The following is a 17,470-nucleotide window of genomic DNA, read 5'->3' as shown; positions in this document are numbered from 1 at the left end:
CTTGAACTTGCGGCAATCCTGCTGCCGCTGTCCCCTTAGTGCCAGGATAACAGACATGTACCACCACACCTGGCCTGAAAGCCGCCATTTTACGGTCTTCACATTCTTGTCCCTGATGGCTGCATCTGGAGCACAGGTGTCTAACACCATTCTATGGACTTACATACCTAGATAAGAGCCTTGTCGGGAGCTGGGTTTGCCTCAGTGACTGTGGGAGACCAGCAATGAACAGCAGCATGGTGCTCAACCCGCCATGTCTCAGGTAGAAATAGTGCAGCTCTCCAGGTGTGTGAACTCCTGACTCCAGTGACACATCCTTTCTCTTCCACTAGAGAAGTAGGAGCTGTGGGCAAGAGTGAAGGGACCCGTAGACCAAGCCCACCTGGATGCCTTCCTCCCCCCAAAGCATCAGGCCTCTAAAGGAGACCACATTGCCCTGTCACTGACCTACCTGAGTCTCCACTGTCCTCTGGGCATCTTGAGCTTCTTCTTTCTTCCTGAGGCACTCTGCTCTGCAGCTACCTTTAATTCTAGGAAGAGGGAGATGACTAAGTTATCGTTATTTTTATGATAAGGAATATAAGTACCCCCAGCAACAGTGAGCCCCACAGAGTGGTCACCCTCCATGAGGCTGCTACCAAGCAGGGGCTGTTCCCCATGAAGTGAGGCTTCTTGGCATGTTGAACAATCATCTTGGTGGGAACCAGGCTGCTTCCCTTAAGAGATCAGAGGGTGAAAATGTCTCTAGAACTCTTGCAGAACTGTGACTAAGATGTAATGGCTTAGAATATCAACAGACTAAGATCACCTGCTTAGCAGGTATCAATTTCTCCTCTGCTACCTTCCCCCATAAGAACTCAAAGTTCCTGTCAGCCCTTGAAGAGACCGGAAGTTGCGTGTCATGTGGTCACACTGGCTAAAGCCTTCTTTCTTCCTTTCCTCTCAGCTCTTTTCCTTTATTACCACATAAGGACTGCTGGCCAGCCCAAGCTATGAGGACTACAGAACTTTGGCTTTAGCCTTAAAACTTCAGTAAATAATAAAAGCATGCTCCCATGGAACTTCTCTGCCTACTCTTTCTCCCTAGTTTGACATTCCCTTCCTCATCTTTCCTGCCTTCTGCTTACCTGTAGCCAGAGGGTCTATTTATTACATTCAGTTACAGTTGGGAATAGTAGCACATGCCAATAATCCCAACACTTGGGAGGCTGAGACAGGAGATCTGCTATATGTTAGAAACCAACCTGGGCTACATGGTGAGACCTTGTCTCAAATAAAGTTCAGCTACAAGGTGGAATCCTGCAGGAAGATACTGAACAGTCAACAAACCCCAATGCAGCCAGGCAGAAAACAAAAGGACAAATAGTCTCTGTGCAGAGACTGTTGCTGCGTGTTGGAGCAAACACTGATTATACCAAGCACTGGAACTGCTAATAAGCACCGACTCCTCACGGGGCCCACAAGGTAACTGAAGGGAGGATGAAAGCCAGCATCTCTGCCCTCATTCTGTGACTGTCCCCTGTACTTGGCGCTGTCTGCTTATTCCTGCACACAGACATCAGAAAGACCCAGAGGAGTATATGTGCGGAAACTTACCCACCTTTTTCTCTTTAAGCTAAAGACACAATGATCAGAATAACTGAGGTGCCTTACTGTGACTTTTTACAATGTCCTGACTCATATCCCCAAGAGGCACCAAAAGTTCTCCTGTCAGGGGCTGGAGAGATGGCTTCACACAACAGTCACTGGCCCACCCCAGAGGGGTCATTTCTCTTCTAATGGCAAGGCTACAACCTGGAGAGGGCCAATTCCTGGGGACTCTATTGATCTCCTTAAGCAATAAGGACTTCTTTGGACCACCTTGCACAATCAGAGCTGAGATCAAGATGAACAGATGGGCCAAACCTTGACCAGACCTGTTTAATTATGCCAACTTCTTACCTCCCCCACATTCCAGTCTTTCACTATTTGAACCTAAAGCTCATGTCAATACTTGACAGGTGAACTTGGAGTCATTAACCCCTTTATTTGTTCCTCTTCCCAGTGTTCACTGATTAAATCTCCTCTCTGCTTCTCACCGTTACTCATCTTTTTAATTGGCACAGCCAGACAGATGGCTGAGCCAAGCTTGACAGGGTTCTGGGAGCCAGGTCTTTGGCCATGAAACTCTGGCCACCAGACCATAACTCTTTTCACAATCCATGCCATTAATTTCTTCCTATTTCTTCCACTAGAGCATGGATTCTTGAGTGGAGGGCTTATTCACTATTTGTAGTTGGGATCAGACTATGCAATCCTGGGCTTCCAGAGTTTAATCATCTTTACCAACAATGGAAGTCTCACAGTACCTATAACTCCAGCTCCAGGAGATCCAGTCCTCTTGGTTCCATGGGTATCTGAAAACACACACACACACACACACACACACACACACACACACACACACACAGATGCAATTGTTGGCTGGCAAGATGGATTGCTGTATAAGCCTGAAATGACCTGAATTTGATTCCTAGGATGTATATAAATACGGAAGGAGACAATTGTCTTCACAAAGTTGCCCTCTGGCCACCCCATGCACACCCCATGTACATGGGCCATCCCTGACTCACAGGCATACATACACATAATAACTAAAAAATAAAGGAAAATATATGTGGCTCACTGCTGGAATACTTGACCAGTGTGAAAACAAGACCTGGAGCTGATCCAGAACCTTCCACCTCCAAAAACAAACAACTGACAAAAATCAGTTGAATGAATGAAATACTAAATAAAGGCAAACATATAGTGCTTAACATCTTGGGTAAATTTACCAAGGCAATAATTTTGTATATTTGCTTTTCTTTTTTGGAGACAAGGCTCTAGTTTCAGGCTGGCCTGGAACTCCCAATTCTCCCACCTCAGCCTCCTAAATTCTGGGATTGCAGGCATGTAACATCACACACAGCTACCAAAACATTTTGTTTTGTTTTGTTTTGTTTCTTTTCTTTTCTTTTTGATACAGGATTTCTCTGTGTAGCCTTCATTTTCCTGGAACTTTCTCTGTAGACCAGGCTGGCCTCAAACTCACAGAGACCTGCCTGCCTCTGCTTCCCAAGTGCTGGGATTAAAGGTGTGGTGCCACCACTGCCCAGTGGCAATTCCTTAACAGAAATACAGACTGGACAAGTGTGTGTTAGCTACACCTTACCATTTTATAGTTTATTTTTAAAAATAAGTAAACACTAGAAACTTAGAGATTCAAGTATCATGCCATTAATTTTACCAAAAGCAATCTACAGATTCAATGCAATCCCCATAAAAATCCCAACACAATTCTTCACAGACTTCAATGGAATAATGTAACTATAAAACTTTCTGCCAAGCCGCCCAAGCCCTGCCGCCACATGGGCACTCAAAATAACACACAGAGACTTATATTAGGTACAATGTTGCTGGCCAATGACCAGGATTTCTTATCTGCTAGCTCAGTCTTATTATCAACCATAACTACTAATCTATATATTTTATAAGAACTTATCTTATTGAGGACGCTGGTCGCATATGCCCTCTCTTGCCGGTGATTACATGGTGACTACAGAGAAGAGAGGAGGAGGAAGAGATCGATTTCCTACTTGTCCCTGCTTATATTCTGAGTCTGCCTGCTATGTCACTTCCTGCCTGGATCACAAGACTTCTCTTTACTACATTTCCCAAAGTTCTCCTCAACTCCTCGTCCCACCTATCTTGCTCCTCTATTGGCCAACAGTGCTTTATTCAACAACCAATAAGATAAACATACATAGAAGAGCTTCCCCCATCAGAACAATACTCAACTTAATATGAAAAAACAAAAAACCCAGGATAGCCAATGCGAACCTGTACAATAAAGGAATTTCTGGAGGCATCACTATTCCTGACTTCAAGCTCTACTATAGAGCTACAGAAATAAAAAACAGCTTGATATTAGCATAACAACAGACATATGAATCAATGGAATTGAATTGAAGACCCTGATATTGTTTTTGGCAGCATTAAAATCATTTTAATTGATAAAATTGGTATGGACAATTTTCATTGTCAACTTGACAGGATTTAGCATCACTCTCAGATACTTGGGTGTATCTATGAGGCTGTTTGCAGAGAGATTTAGTACAAGAGGGATGACAAACCTTTGCCCTGAATTCGGGGTTGCACCACTTCATGGACTGGGACCTGGGCTGAATACTCTGGGTAAAAAAAATCAACCTGAATACAAGTGTTTCTCTCTCTCCTCTCTTTCCCCTCCCCTCTCTTCTCTTTTTCTCTCCATACCCTCATTCTCTTTCCCTCACTCCTTTTCTTCCTGAATACAGGGCCAATGTAATAGCTGCCTCAAGCACATGTTACTATGCTTTTCCTGCTATAATGGACTGTGTCCAATAACACATTAAACAAGGAGTCAAAACAGAAACTTTTTTGTTTAACTTAATTCTGGAATTAATCCACATACCTATGAACACCTGATTTTTGACAAAGAAGCCAAAATTGTACAATGGAAAAAAGAAAGCATCTTCAACAAATGGTGCTGGCATAACTGGATGCTGACATGTAGAAGATTGCAAATAGATCCATATATATCACCATGCACAAAACTCAAGTCCAAATGGATCAAAGACCTCAACACAAATTTATCTACACTGAACCTGATGGAAGAGAAAGTGGGAAGTAGCCTTGAACGCATTGGCACAGAAGACCACTTCCTAAATATAGCACCAGTAGCGTAGACACTGAGAGCAACAATCAATAAATGGGGCCTCCTGAAACTGAGAAGCTTCTATAAGGCAAAGGATATGGTCAATAAGACAAACAGCAGCTTATAGAATGGGACGAGATCTTCACCAACCCCACATCTGACAGAGGGCTGATTTCCAAAATATTTAAAGAAACTAGACACCAAAATACCAAATAATCCAATTAAAAATGGGAGGTGGGGTGTACAAATCTAAACAGAGGATTCTCAGTAGAAGAAACTCAAATGGCTGAAAGACATTTAAAGAATTGCTCAACATCTTTAGCCATCAGGGAAATGCAAATCAAAACAACTCTGAGATTCCATCTTACACCTATCAGAATGGCTAAGATAAAAAACACCAATTGTTAGGTTTTTGTTTAAATTATATATAAAGAAAAAGAGGAGGCGCAAGATGAGACATATTAACCATTTTATTATAGGCCCGGCAGAGTAGGGAGACTAAAAGAGAAGAGGAACAGGGGTAATGGCTAACTGCCATGGCTGGTCACCATAGAGAGGCAGAGAGAAGAGAAGAGCAGAAGGAGAGAGAGAAGAGACAGAGAGAAGAGAAAAGCAGAAGGAGAGAGAGAGTGAAGCAGGGAAGTTGAAACTTAAAGGGAAGACTGCACATGCACACTGAGGTTCCACGCATGCCCAGAGTCCTCAAGCAGGCTGTAAATGCGTGGTGGGTGATGTGGTGATGGCACGTTCCTGTGCCTGCCCTGACTGTTGTCAGGGGGGCGGGGTCTGTCTCTTAAAGAGGTAGAGCCAATCAGCATTAAATCCTGAACCTTTCACCAATGACAGCTTATTCTGGAGATGATGTGGAGTGAGGGGAACACTTCTCCATTGCTGGTGGGAGTGCAAACTTGTACAGCCACTTTGGAAATCAGTATGGCGGTTTCTCAGGAAATTAGGAATCAATCTACCTTAAGACTCTACAATACTACTCTTGGGCATATACCCAAAGGATGCACAATCACACCACAAGGACATTTGATAAACTGTGTTCATAGCAGCATTATTTGGAATAGCCAGAACCTGGAAGCAACCTAGATGCCCCTCAACCGAGGAATGGATAAAGAAAATGTGGTACATTTACACAATGGAGTATTACTCAGTGAAAAAAAAAATGACATCTTGAAATTTGCAGGCAAATGAATGGAACTAGAAAAAAACCATCCTGAGTGAGGTAACCCAAACTCAGAAAGACAAACACAGTATGTATTCTCACTCATAAGTGGATATTAGATTTAAAGCAAAGGATACAGACTACAATCCACAGCTCCAGAGAAGCTAGGTAAGAACCTAAGAGGGACACACATGGAGGGCCCCGGGAAGGAAAAATAGTTAAGATCTCCTGGATAAACTGGGAGGGGAGGCAGAAGGGAGAAAATCGGGATGGGAACTGAGGGATCCAGAAGACTGAGTTGGGGGATGGATGGCAAGTGAGAGCAATGGGTTCCCTTGATAGAGGGAACCATTATGGTGTTAGGGAGATTCTCAGGAATCCACAAGGATGACCCCAGCTAAGACTCCTAGCAATAGTGGAGAGAATGCCTGAACTGGCCTTCCCCTTTAATCAGATTAATGACTACTCTAATTGTCATCATAGAACCTACATTCAGTAACTGATAGAATCAGATGCCACTGGCAGTGGCACCAGGACCTATCCCAGGTGGATGAACTGGCTTTTTGGTTGCCATTCCCTATGGAGGGATAGCTTGCTCAGCCTTGATACAGGAGGGAGGGGCTTGATCTTGTCTCAACTTGGTATGCCAAACTTTGTTGACTCCTCAAGGAAGGCCTTACCCTCTCTGAGGAGTGGATGGGGGGTGGGAAAGGGGGAGGTGGAGAGGTGGGAGAAGAGGAGGGAGGGGGAACTGGGGCTAGTATGTAAAATGAAAAAAATTTCTTTTTGATTTTTTGAGACAGGGTTTCTCTGTGACTTTGGAGGCTGTCCTGGAACTAGCTCTTGTAGACCAGGCTGGTCTCCAACTCACAGGGATCCACATGCCTCTGCCTCCTGAGTGCTGGGACTAAAGGCGTGTGCCACCAGCACCCAGTGAAAAATAAATTTTTTAAAATAAAATAATTCACACAAAAAAGAATCATGCCATTAAACACACAGACACAGACACACAGACAAACAGACACACAGACACAGACACATGCACACACACACGTGCAGACATACACAAACACACTCCTACCTACTTGGGAAGACCCACACAAAGTCAATTTATAAGTTCTGACTCATCATCTCAATGACTGCTTGTGCTGATCCTATAATTTATGTCTACTAAACATGTCATTTTCCTTCTCTAGGCTTTAAGCAACTTGGAAAAGCATTCTAAAAAAATTTCAACACTACTTACGCCCATGTTATTAATATTACTAATTATTTTAATTGTTCTTAAAATAGCTTTCATTTATTCTTTAACAACCTCATACATGTATATAATGTACCTTGATCATATCCACCTTCAATTACTCCCCTCCCACACACCCCACCAACTTGTATCCTTCCTACCTGCCCATGGTGCTCTCTCTCTCTCTCTCTCTCTCTCTCTCTCTCTCTCTCTCTCTCTCTCTCTCTCTCCTTCCCCCCCCTCTCTCTCTTTCCCTTTCTTTCTCCCTTAAACCCACTTAGTTCAGTTAATGCTACCTGCTAAAGCGCTGACTGACTTGATCAGTCTTGTTGGCTTGATACGTCCAGTTGTTATTATTTTGCTTAAATTAGAAATAAAGAAGAGGCGCAAGATGAGACGTGAGACTATTAGACATATTAAACCAGTTTATTATAGGCCCGGCAGAGTAGAGAGACTAAGAGAGAAGAGGAACAGGGTTAATGGCTGACCGCCGTGGCTGGTCGACATAGAGAGAGAGGCAGAGAGAAGAGACAGAGAGGCAGAGAGAGCGTAGGTGGGAGAAGAGGGGAAGAAGCAGAGAGAGCGTAAGTGGGCAGGGGTCTGTCTTTTAAAGGGGTCCTCTACACCTGCGTGTAGACTCAGTTCCCATGGAAGCCTGGGCTGACCGGGGTGCTGCCTGAGTGGATTCTGCCAGAGCTCGTAAGTGCAATGATACTATCATGTCCAGGAGACAGCATTTTACAGTACTCCTCCACACCTCCTGGCTCCTACATTCTCTCACCACACCCCTTTCCTCCATGTTCTCTGAGTCTTGAGGGGAGGGGTTAAATATAGATGTCCTATTTAAGTCTGAGGACTCAATAGTCACTTGTTCTTAGTACTGTGGCCAGGTATAAGCCTCTCCATTAATTATTAGCTACTGAAAAAATAAGCTTCTGTGTGTAAAGTTGAGAGCAGCCCTAATCTATAGGTAAAACAAATACTTAGATCTGATAACATGTCCATTTAGTAAAACGACAGTAGTAGCTTCCCCCTTAGGGTTATGATCTCCAAAGCCATGGGCTCTTGATCAAGCTTACAGAGCAAGGCATGAGTTCCCTGCTGTGGAACAGGCCTCAAACCAATCAGAAAGCAGGTGGTTACCTCCCATAACGTTTATGCCACTATTACACCAGTGGGTGCATCTTGCTGGCAGGTCAGTTTTATATCATTTGGCATTCACCTGTGTAACACCGTTGATGTTTTTTCTTCCCTGTGGGCTACATTGCACCTTCTAGCACTATGAAAACTAGCCAGCAGGGAGGAAGTTTCCTGGAGTCCTAATGATTTCGGTATGTCCTACAATTAAAATGTGTTGGTGCCTTTAGCAGTAGGGCCTTACTATTTGGTTATAGTGGACAACCAAGAGTAATGGCAAGAGCCTTTGTTACTTTGGACATCTCTGTGGCCTCCATGGCCAATAAATGGTAGGAAGATATCCCTTGCCTAGCACTGAGACATATTCTCTATTCTCTTGTCTTTCTCTCTCTTTAATGTTTTCTCAATGCAGCCTGCATTGAGATTTTTTTAATACCACATGCATGGAGATATTTGCATGTAATAATTCATGTCTTCTCAGGGAAACATGTCTACTCCTACAGGGTACCTGTGTTCAAACTCTGCTACATTACCTTGCCTTGATCCTGACACTCTGACTAGGATGGTGAGGGAATGAAGAAATGACAGCCATGTACACAGAAAAGCTGGAGTGACGTGAGCTGCGTGCCCAGTGATGGGTGGCACCAACTACTACAACAGTCCAGATATTGGGTACATCTGTTTTATACAGCACAGTAGGGAGAAGTTGAGTAGTCTGGAGGTGAGCAGCCCCCAGCTGTAAACTTCCAGGAAGAGGAATCTGTAGTTGCCAGTTTTTGCACACACGTGAACCAGAAGGGTTTACCTTGCCCGGTTTGACCAAGTGGGAAGGCTTTGTGGATTTTCCATGGGTCTGAGGCCTTTGTCCTTGAAATGGCTGTGTCCATGTCATACACATTGACTCAGGCCTCGACTCTTTACAAAACTGCTCCCCTCTTATAAAATATAGTTTTAAATTAGACTACAAAGTAGTTAGTTTCCATATATAAGGGCAGACCCCATGCCCGGCAGTAGATGGCCAACGCAAAACAAACTCATTGGTAATTTGGAGTTTCGTTTTTGTTTTTTTGGTTTTTTTTTTTTTGTCTCAGTGCTTTGTCTGGGTATTCTTTTTAACCCTATAGGTTTTTACTCTATTACAGTTTCTGGTTTTGTGTCTTTAGGGGATTTCTTTATTTTTTTTAAAAAAGATTTACTTATTTTATGTGCATTGGTGTCTTGCTTACTTGCATGCCTGTGTCGGTGACAGATCCCCTGGAATTGGAGCTACAGACAGTTATGGGCTGACATGTGGGTACTGGGAAAACTGTAATCAAAATATATTATGCAAAAAAATTTATTTTTCAAGAAAAATAACTGATTTCCATGAAGGTTTTTCATGCATTTTTATTTTTGGTCTAAATAACCCTCCCCATCCTTTCCTCAACCATGATCATCTCATTCTAGTTTTTTGAGAAAGGGTCTTAAAGTAGCCCAGGCTGGCCTCAAATTCCTTATGTAGCTGAAACTGGCCTTGAAATATTTTTATTTTAAATTTTGAAAATTTTAATCTACATCTATGTGCAGGCTATATATTCCTGAATGACCACAGGGGCCAGAAAAGGGTGTTGGATGCCCTGGACCTAGAGTACCAATGGTTGTGATCTGCCAAAGTGAGTGCTGGGAACAAAGTCTGAACCTCTGGAAGAGGATGCTTGACCATTGAGGCATCTCTCCAGCCCCCAGAACTTTTGATTCTCCTGCCTCCACCTCCCAGGTATTGGGATTACAGGCAAGTACCACCATGGTAAGGAGGCTTTTCTTTTCTTTTCTTTTTCTTTCTTTTTTTTTTTTTTTTTTTTGAGACAAGGTCTCATTCTGTGTCCCAGGCTGTCCTGGAAGCTACTTTGCATCTACACTGGTGGCAACCCTCCTGTTTCAGGCTCCTAAGTGCTAGCATCACTGCTTTGCAATACCACACCTTGCTTAATATTGTTTAAATTTTAATGACCGATCTCCACACTGCTTCTAATTGACCTTAGTGAAAATAAGTTCTTTTGGGGATTGTAGCCATGTGGGTGTCCCTGAGTTGTTACTCTTGGGAGTCTTCAGCCTTCCCCAAGTGAACCTCACCTCCCCAAGCTTCTGGGGGACCTCCCTCTTTTCCGAGCTGCTCTTGGGACTCCTTCTCTTTCCATGTCAAAGCCTTGGCACCAGGGCACAGCAAAGGAAGTGGCCGCCTGCACAGCCTCCCTACCCTCCAGTTCTGTAGAGCCCTGTGTCATTCTTCAGGCACAGCCAAAGCTATTAATAGCCCTAGTCTTTCCTCCTTCCCCCTTCTACAGTCTTGCACTCCTCTGAAGGCATGAAGGCACATAACCACCAGATCCAAGAAGTAATTATCCTCCTCAGCCCCCTCTCTGAGCAGGAAGAAAGCAAAGGTCTTGATTCTCCTTAAGAAGAAAGAATATTTTCTGTCCTCTCCGGGCTCTGGATTGCTCTCCTGCCTTGCTGCTCAGGGTGTGACTTCACTCTGTTCCCCTTGTGGTCCAGGGCTTTGCACACTTGAACAGCATTCCTTTAGACTTGGGTCATTTTCTACTTTTTGGTATAACTTGCAATTCTTTTTTTCTTTTCATATATATGAAATTTTTGCTCACACGTATGCACATCTTATGAAAACCTGGTGCTTGGGAAGGTCTGAAATGAGTGTCAGATCCCCTGGAGCTGGAACTACAGATAGTTTTGAGCTACCACATGGATGCTGGGAACCAAACCCTGATCCGTTGCAAAAGCAACCAGTAAGCACTCCTAACCACTGAGCCATGTCTTCAATCTTTAACCCCTGAGCCATCTTTCCATTACATTTGCTTCTGTGTAGTGCAGGAAAGGAAGAGAGTCGAGCTGGCCTTCTCCAGCCTGAGCACTCAGGGTATTTAACAGGGGCACCTGATCAGCAAGTTACTGGCTGGGGTCTGGAGAAGGCAGATCCGAGGGTGTTTTCATGGATCCTGATGGATCGTGGGTGGACCGGCAAGATAAGGTCCAGCAGGGTTAGATGGACACACTTAAATGTCCTGTACAGTACTTGGTGGCATCAGTTACATCCTACAGACATTGTGGCAAGTGGCATCTTGAATTGTGCAACTCAAAGCCTGGACAGCCTTACATCACACTTAAAAAAAAAAAAAAAAGATTTATTTATTATGTATACCGTGTTCTATCTGCATGTATGCTTGCACACCAGAAGAGGGCACCAGATCTCATTACAGATGGTTGTGAGCCACCATGTGGTTGCTGGGAATTGAACTCAGGACCTCTGGAAGAGCAGCCAATGCTCTTCTTAACTGTTGAGCCACCTCTCTAGTCCCTTGTTATTTTTTAATCTTAGAGATTTTAGGAATTCTCTTTCTCTTAGGATTTATTTAAGCCATAGTGTTGGCATTGCAGACCTTTTCGAGTCCAGCTGCTTCAGCCAGCCCTGAGGTTGGGAGAGGGCAAAGTTCTCAGACCTTCCAGTGACTTCCAAATTCTACCAGAGAGGGTGTGGCTGCCTTCTCTGAGAATGCCTCCTCCTCCTCGGCTGGTGGGGCCTTTTTAAAGTTCTGTCCCTGGGTCTAGTTCTGTGCGTCACTCAGACTCCATCCCGCAAGGGAAGCCCTGTTTTACCTACCCCAAACGCTCTGGCAAGGCATGTCAGTGGGTGAGGGTCCTCAGCTGAGGCTGTTGTGGCTTTCTAGTGGCCCCCACCTTTAACAGGTGCATCATCAGCAAATGGATGAGTAAAGATGACGTCACATATAGCTGATGGGTGCTTGTTACCCCATGGGCTCATATACACCCTTCCAGGGTTCTGGGTGGGGCTTTCTTAGCCAAGAAGCACAGCTGCTCAACTGGCTTGTAAATTCACAGCAGGGCCTGTTTTCTCTGTTTCTACCCACAGGCAGCTGACACTTAAGTGTGTGATCTTTTAGAGGAAAAAAAGTTGCGTATTTGTTTAAACAAGTCATGGGAATCAGAAGAAGGCAACTGATTTCCGAGAACCTGGAGGCTGGATTTAAGAAATATTTATACAATTTTCACAAGCCAAGCAGTATACATGCTAGAATCAGCCAATTGGCTGCTAGTATTGTTCTTCAGACAGCACCTGTAAATCTTCACTAGTCAAGTCCAAGTTTGGGCTCCTTAGTTACAAAACACAGCATTTCTGACTGAAAACACCTGTAGTACATGTGATTTTAATTCCGGACCTGGCCAAATGAGGAATTTCAAATTGTTCGTTTCTTCCCTGGTTTTAGACTTTGAATGATATAGATTCTAACTTCCTCTAGCCTCTTCTAGATATGCCAAATGCTAGCGACAAAAGAAAGAAATAAAATAAATTGCATTTTGAATGTTTGAAAGCCGGGCGTTGGTGGTGCACGCCTTTAATCCCAGCACTTGGGAGGCAGAAGCAGGCAAATCTCTGTGAGTTCAAGGCCAGCCTGATTTACACTGTGAGATCTAGAACAGTCAGAGCTATACAGAGAAATCCTGTCTTGAAAAAAATCATAATAATGATGATGATAATGATGATGATTATGACAGTGAACAAAATCCTTTAAACACAGAAAACCCTTGTTTGGCTCATTGGTGGATTCAAGTGATTCTTCAGCAATTGTTTCTTTTTTTTTTCTTTTTTTTCTTTTTTAGTCACATTTCATTCTGTATTATTGTCTTAGATCAAGTTTCTATGGCTGCAATGAAAGACCAAAAGTGCGTTGGGGAGGAAAGCGTTTGTTTGGCTTACACTTCCACATACATCATAGTCAGTCCATCATCGTGAAGGAAGTCAGGACAGGAACTCAAGCAGGGCCGGATCCTGGAGGCAGGAGCTGATGCAGAGGCCATGGAGGGGTGCTGCTTACTGGCTTGCTTCACAGGTTTTGCTCAGTGTGATTTTTTTTTTTTTTTTTTTTTTACATTTGACAGCTCCAAGATCGACTCCACTCAGGTGACGGGTGGTCGAAAATCCAGGACGAGCCCCCAAATTTAAGACCCCCGGAAAGCTCAGGCCTCCAGAATCTCAGCCCAGGACCTTGGCCACCCCAATCCCCATGCAGAGTCGAAAGCTTGCTGCAAACTGCATGAGGCTTTATTGTTGTTTAACGAGCTAAGGGGTCTTTCACCCACCTGCCATTGAGAAGGCTAGCAAAGACCAATTGTTTCTTTTTTAAAGGTTTATTTGCGTCTGTCAGTGTTTGTGAGCTACCATGTGGGTGCTAGGAATTGCTGAGACATCTTTTTAGCCCCTCTCCCCCCTTTGAGGCAGGGTTTTACTATGTTCTGGAACTTGATATGTGGACTAAGCTAGCTTCAAACTCAGAGATCCACCTGCATCTGCCCCAAGTGAAATATATATAATTAGTGTATGTATGTGTGAATGTATGCCTGCAAATATATATAATTAATATATGTATGTGTGTGAATGTATGCCTGTTGTGTAATAGTTTTCTCTGAGATTGAAACATTCCAGTATGTAGGCAAGGTCCTTAAACCATTCAAAACAGCTCCAGGAAGTCCCTGAAACTGACCAGATGCACTGGACTCCTACCTGCCAAAGAAAGCAATAAAAGCTGAAAGTCCCTCTCAGACAAGCTGCAAAGAAGACTGAGACCAGGCGAGCTGCCTGAGAGAAGCAGAGACCGCTCAAGCTGCCTGGAGGAGGTTTGGACAGAGTCACTTGGACAGGACACTCTCCAACCTATTGAGCTGCCCACAGGCTGTGAAGTGTGCTCCAGGTTTCCCTGCTTTTTTGAGCTGTTACCCACACTGGGGTGGGCCTTGGTGATGAAGCTGTCTTGAGAGTCATTTCTGCTCCTGTAAGGAACCCCCTCATATTCCTGTAAGTGACCTCAATAAAACTCACTGGTTCACCAAGTAGAACTTTGGTGGTATCTGCACTTTGGTCTGTCATGGGTTCCCTATCTGGGGTAAGTAGATGTGTGTTGCATCTCCCTAGGAGAAGTTTGTCACACAAATGCCACATATGTGTAAGTATTTGCAGAAACAAGAAGAGGGCATCTGATCCCCTGGAGCTGGAGTCACAGGCAGTTAAGAACTGCCATACATAGATGCTGGGATTTGAAGACCCTACTTCTCTCTAGGAGGACTCTGGTCCTCTACCAAACCATCTCTCCAGCCCCTAAAATAAAACATCAGGTGGGCTTCCCAGTGCCAAGACAGACCATGCCAGTTGTCCTCAGAGGCGTGGCTTACACTAAGCTCTGTGCTTGCAATGGCCTGTCATGCCTGACTCCTTTCTTAGATAAGTCCTTGGGAAGCAATGTTGCTGGTGGGTACAGATGTTTTTCTCAACATTCTCATAAATGGTTCAATGAATCTGTTCTGGTACATTCTATTTCTTAATTGACACGAGCAGGGGAGACGGGACATTGGAATCTGCATTCTGTCTCTAGCAGATGTGGACTCAGAAAGTGAGTATCTGGACTGGGAGTATAGGTCAGAGGTAGGCTTGCCTAACATATGTGAAACCCTAAGTTCCTGGTACTGAAGGAAAAAAAAAAATCAACAAGTAAGTCCCTGTACACACTGCAGGCCCTTAATCAAGGCCTCAGTATCTACTCCTATCTACTCCAATAACTAGTTAGGTTAAACCAAGGATTCTTGACACTTACTTATGTGTGCACACTTGGAGGTGAGAGGTTCATGACAAATGATGGGCGTCTTCTCAGTTGCTCTCCACCTTTTGTTTTGGCAGGGTCTTTCAGTGGCTCTGGAGGTCAAGGCCAGGAACTCGAGAGTCATCTGTCCCTGCCACCTCTGCACTGAGATTACAAGTGTGTGCTGCCAAGCCCTACTTTTTCATGAAGGTGCTAGGGATCTGAACTCAGGTCACCATGTTTTTGTGGTAAGCACTTTATCAACGTCACCATTTCTTCAGCCCCTCCAAGCAATTTCTTATGCACCCGGTCATGACCTTACCTTAAAAAGTGGCATAGATTTACTCATGGAAGCAGGATGTGTATAGCACAGGCTGATCTTGAACTTGCTATGATCTTAAATTTCCGATTTTCCTGCCTCCACCTCCTAAGTGCTGCAATTCCAGGCATGTGTCACCATGCCACTTACATAGTGCTGGGGACATAGAACTTAGGACTTTGAACCCACCAGGCAAGCACTCTACCAACCCAACTTAATCCCCAGCCAAAAAGTAGCCTACATTCATGAGATGCTCCATAGCTTTGTGCCTCCTTCCATCTCTGTGTGGCAGGGAGCTGCTTCAGTTTGTAAAAGACAAATCTGCGCCAAGAGTGCAACTGGAGGGCTGGAGAGATGGCTCAGAGGTTAAGAGCACTGACTGCTCTTCCAGAGGACCTGAGTTCAATTCTCAGCACCACATGGTGACTCACAACCATCTGTTATGAGATCTGGTGCCGTCTTCTGGTGTGCAGATACACACGGAAGCAGAATGTTGTATAAATAATAAATAAATAAAACCTTAAAAAAATAAAAAAAAGAGTGCAACTGCAAATTATTTCCTGTTGCTTTTACCTTAGAGGATGGAAGATAGCATACCTTGGCAATCCTGGATCTCCACAAACTTCATCTCTACAGACACTGGTCTTTGGGGGGTGGCTACAGGGTTTAAAATTTGGGCAAGTGTAATAGGAGAAGACATATTGTAAACTTATTATTTAATGAAAACATCAAACTTATAAAACTTCACGTACACATGCTCTCTCTCTCTCTCTCTCTCTCTCTCTCTCTCTCTCTCTTTTTCTCTCTCTCTCTCGGAGAAGTTGGGGGGTGTGGTTTAGTAACAAACCACTTACCCAGCATGCACAATTCCCAGCACCACAAAAAAAAAAAAAGAAAGAAAGAAAGAAAGAAAGAAAAAAGAAAGTAGAAAAACAACTGCAGGGGCTGGAGAGATGGCTCAGTGGTTAAGGCACTGACTGCTCTTCCAGAGGTCCTGAGTTCAATTCCCAGCAACCACATGGTGGCTCACAACCACCTTTAATGAGATCTGGTGCCCTCTGCTGGCATGCAGGCAGAAGACTGTATACATAATAAATCAATAAAATCTTTACACACACACACACACACACACACACACACACACACCTGTAGCACGAAAAATAAAAGACCCAGAGACAGATATTGGGATTCAAGCTTCAAGCTGAAGGTCAGAAAAGCAAAGAAGCCAGCCACTAGCTCTTACCCCTACCTCAGCTCAGACCAAAGGGGCAATCCTCAAACTGCTCCTGACTTCACTGCTCCTCAGATTCACTCAGACTGCTATGCTCTCCTCAATATGGCTAGAGACTAATCCTGATACTTACTGAAGACCCTGATCCTATCTTTTATACCTCTCTAATGCTGGGATTAAAGGTGCGAGCTCTGTTACTTTTAGACTGATTCAATCTCTTGTAGCCCTGGGTGGCCTTGAACTCAGAGAGATCCATCTGCCTTTGTCTCCTGAGTCCTGGGATTAGCAGTGTGTACCACCACTGCCTGATCTCTATAGCCTAAGGCTGACTTTGCTTTCTGAATCCTCAGGCAAGCTTTAATAAATCATAAATAATATATCACTATAAACAACAAAATAGCTTTCTAAAATTCAGACTGAAAAGGTAGCAACCTTGCCTGTGGTGACTAGACCATAGAGAGTGAGGTGATGCTCTTGGGTCTTCGGCTTGAGTTGTGGCTCATAATGTAGTGTTTTTCTTTTTTTCAGCTTGCTTCCAGATATGAGTTTATCTTTTGTTTTTTGATACAGGGTCTGGCTGGCCTAAAACTCACTATGTAGACTAGGCTGGCTTCAAACTCAAAAGATCTTCCTGCCCACGGCTCCTGAGTGCCGAGATTAAAGACATGTGCTACCATACCTGGCTAGAATATGAGTGGAGACAGGGTCTTGTGTGACCCAGGCTAGACTTGAATTTGTGATCTCCTGCTGTAGCCTTATATTCTGAACATTTCTTGGTGGGTGGCATCATTTATATCCCAGCCTAGTTACTGTCATCTCTGGATAGTGGTGTCTTAAATTGTGTAGTGCAAAACCTGGGCAGCCTGCTATCAAAATTTTAATTATTGTCAAGTTTGGTGGCACATTTGCAACCCTAACATTTGGGAGACAAAGACAGAATTGTTTTAAACTCAAGGTCAGTCTGGGCTACATATCAATGTCTCAAAAGCAAATGACAAAAAACTCAAGCCCAAA

Source organism: Cricetulus griseus, chromosome 3, assembly GCF_003668045.3.
Source record: "Cricetulus griseus strain 17A/GY chromosome 3, alternate assembly CriGri-PICRH-1.0, whole genome shotgun sequence".
NCBI classification, from domain to species: Eukaryota; Metazoa; Chordata; class Mammalia; order Rodentia; family Cricetidae; genus Cricetulus; species Cricetulus griseus.
This window is presented reverse-complemented; position numbering follows the sequence as displayed.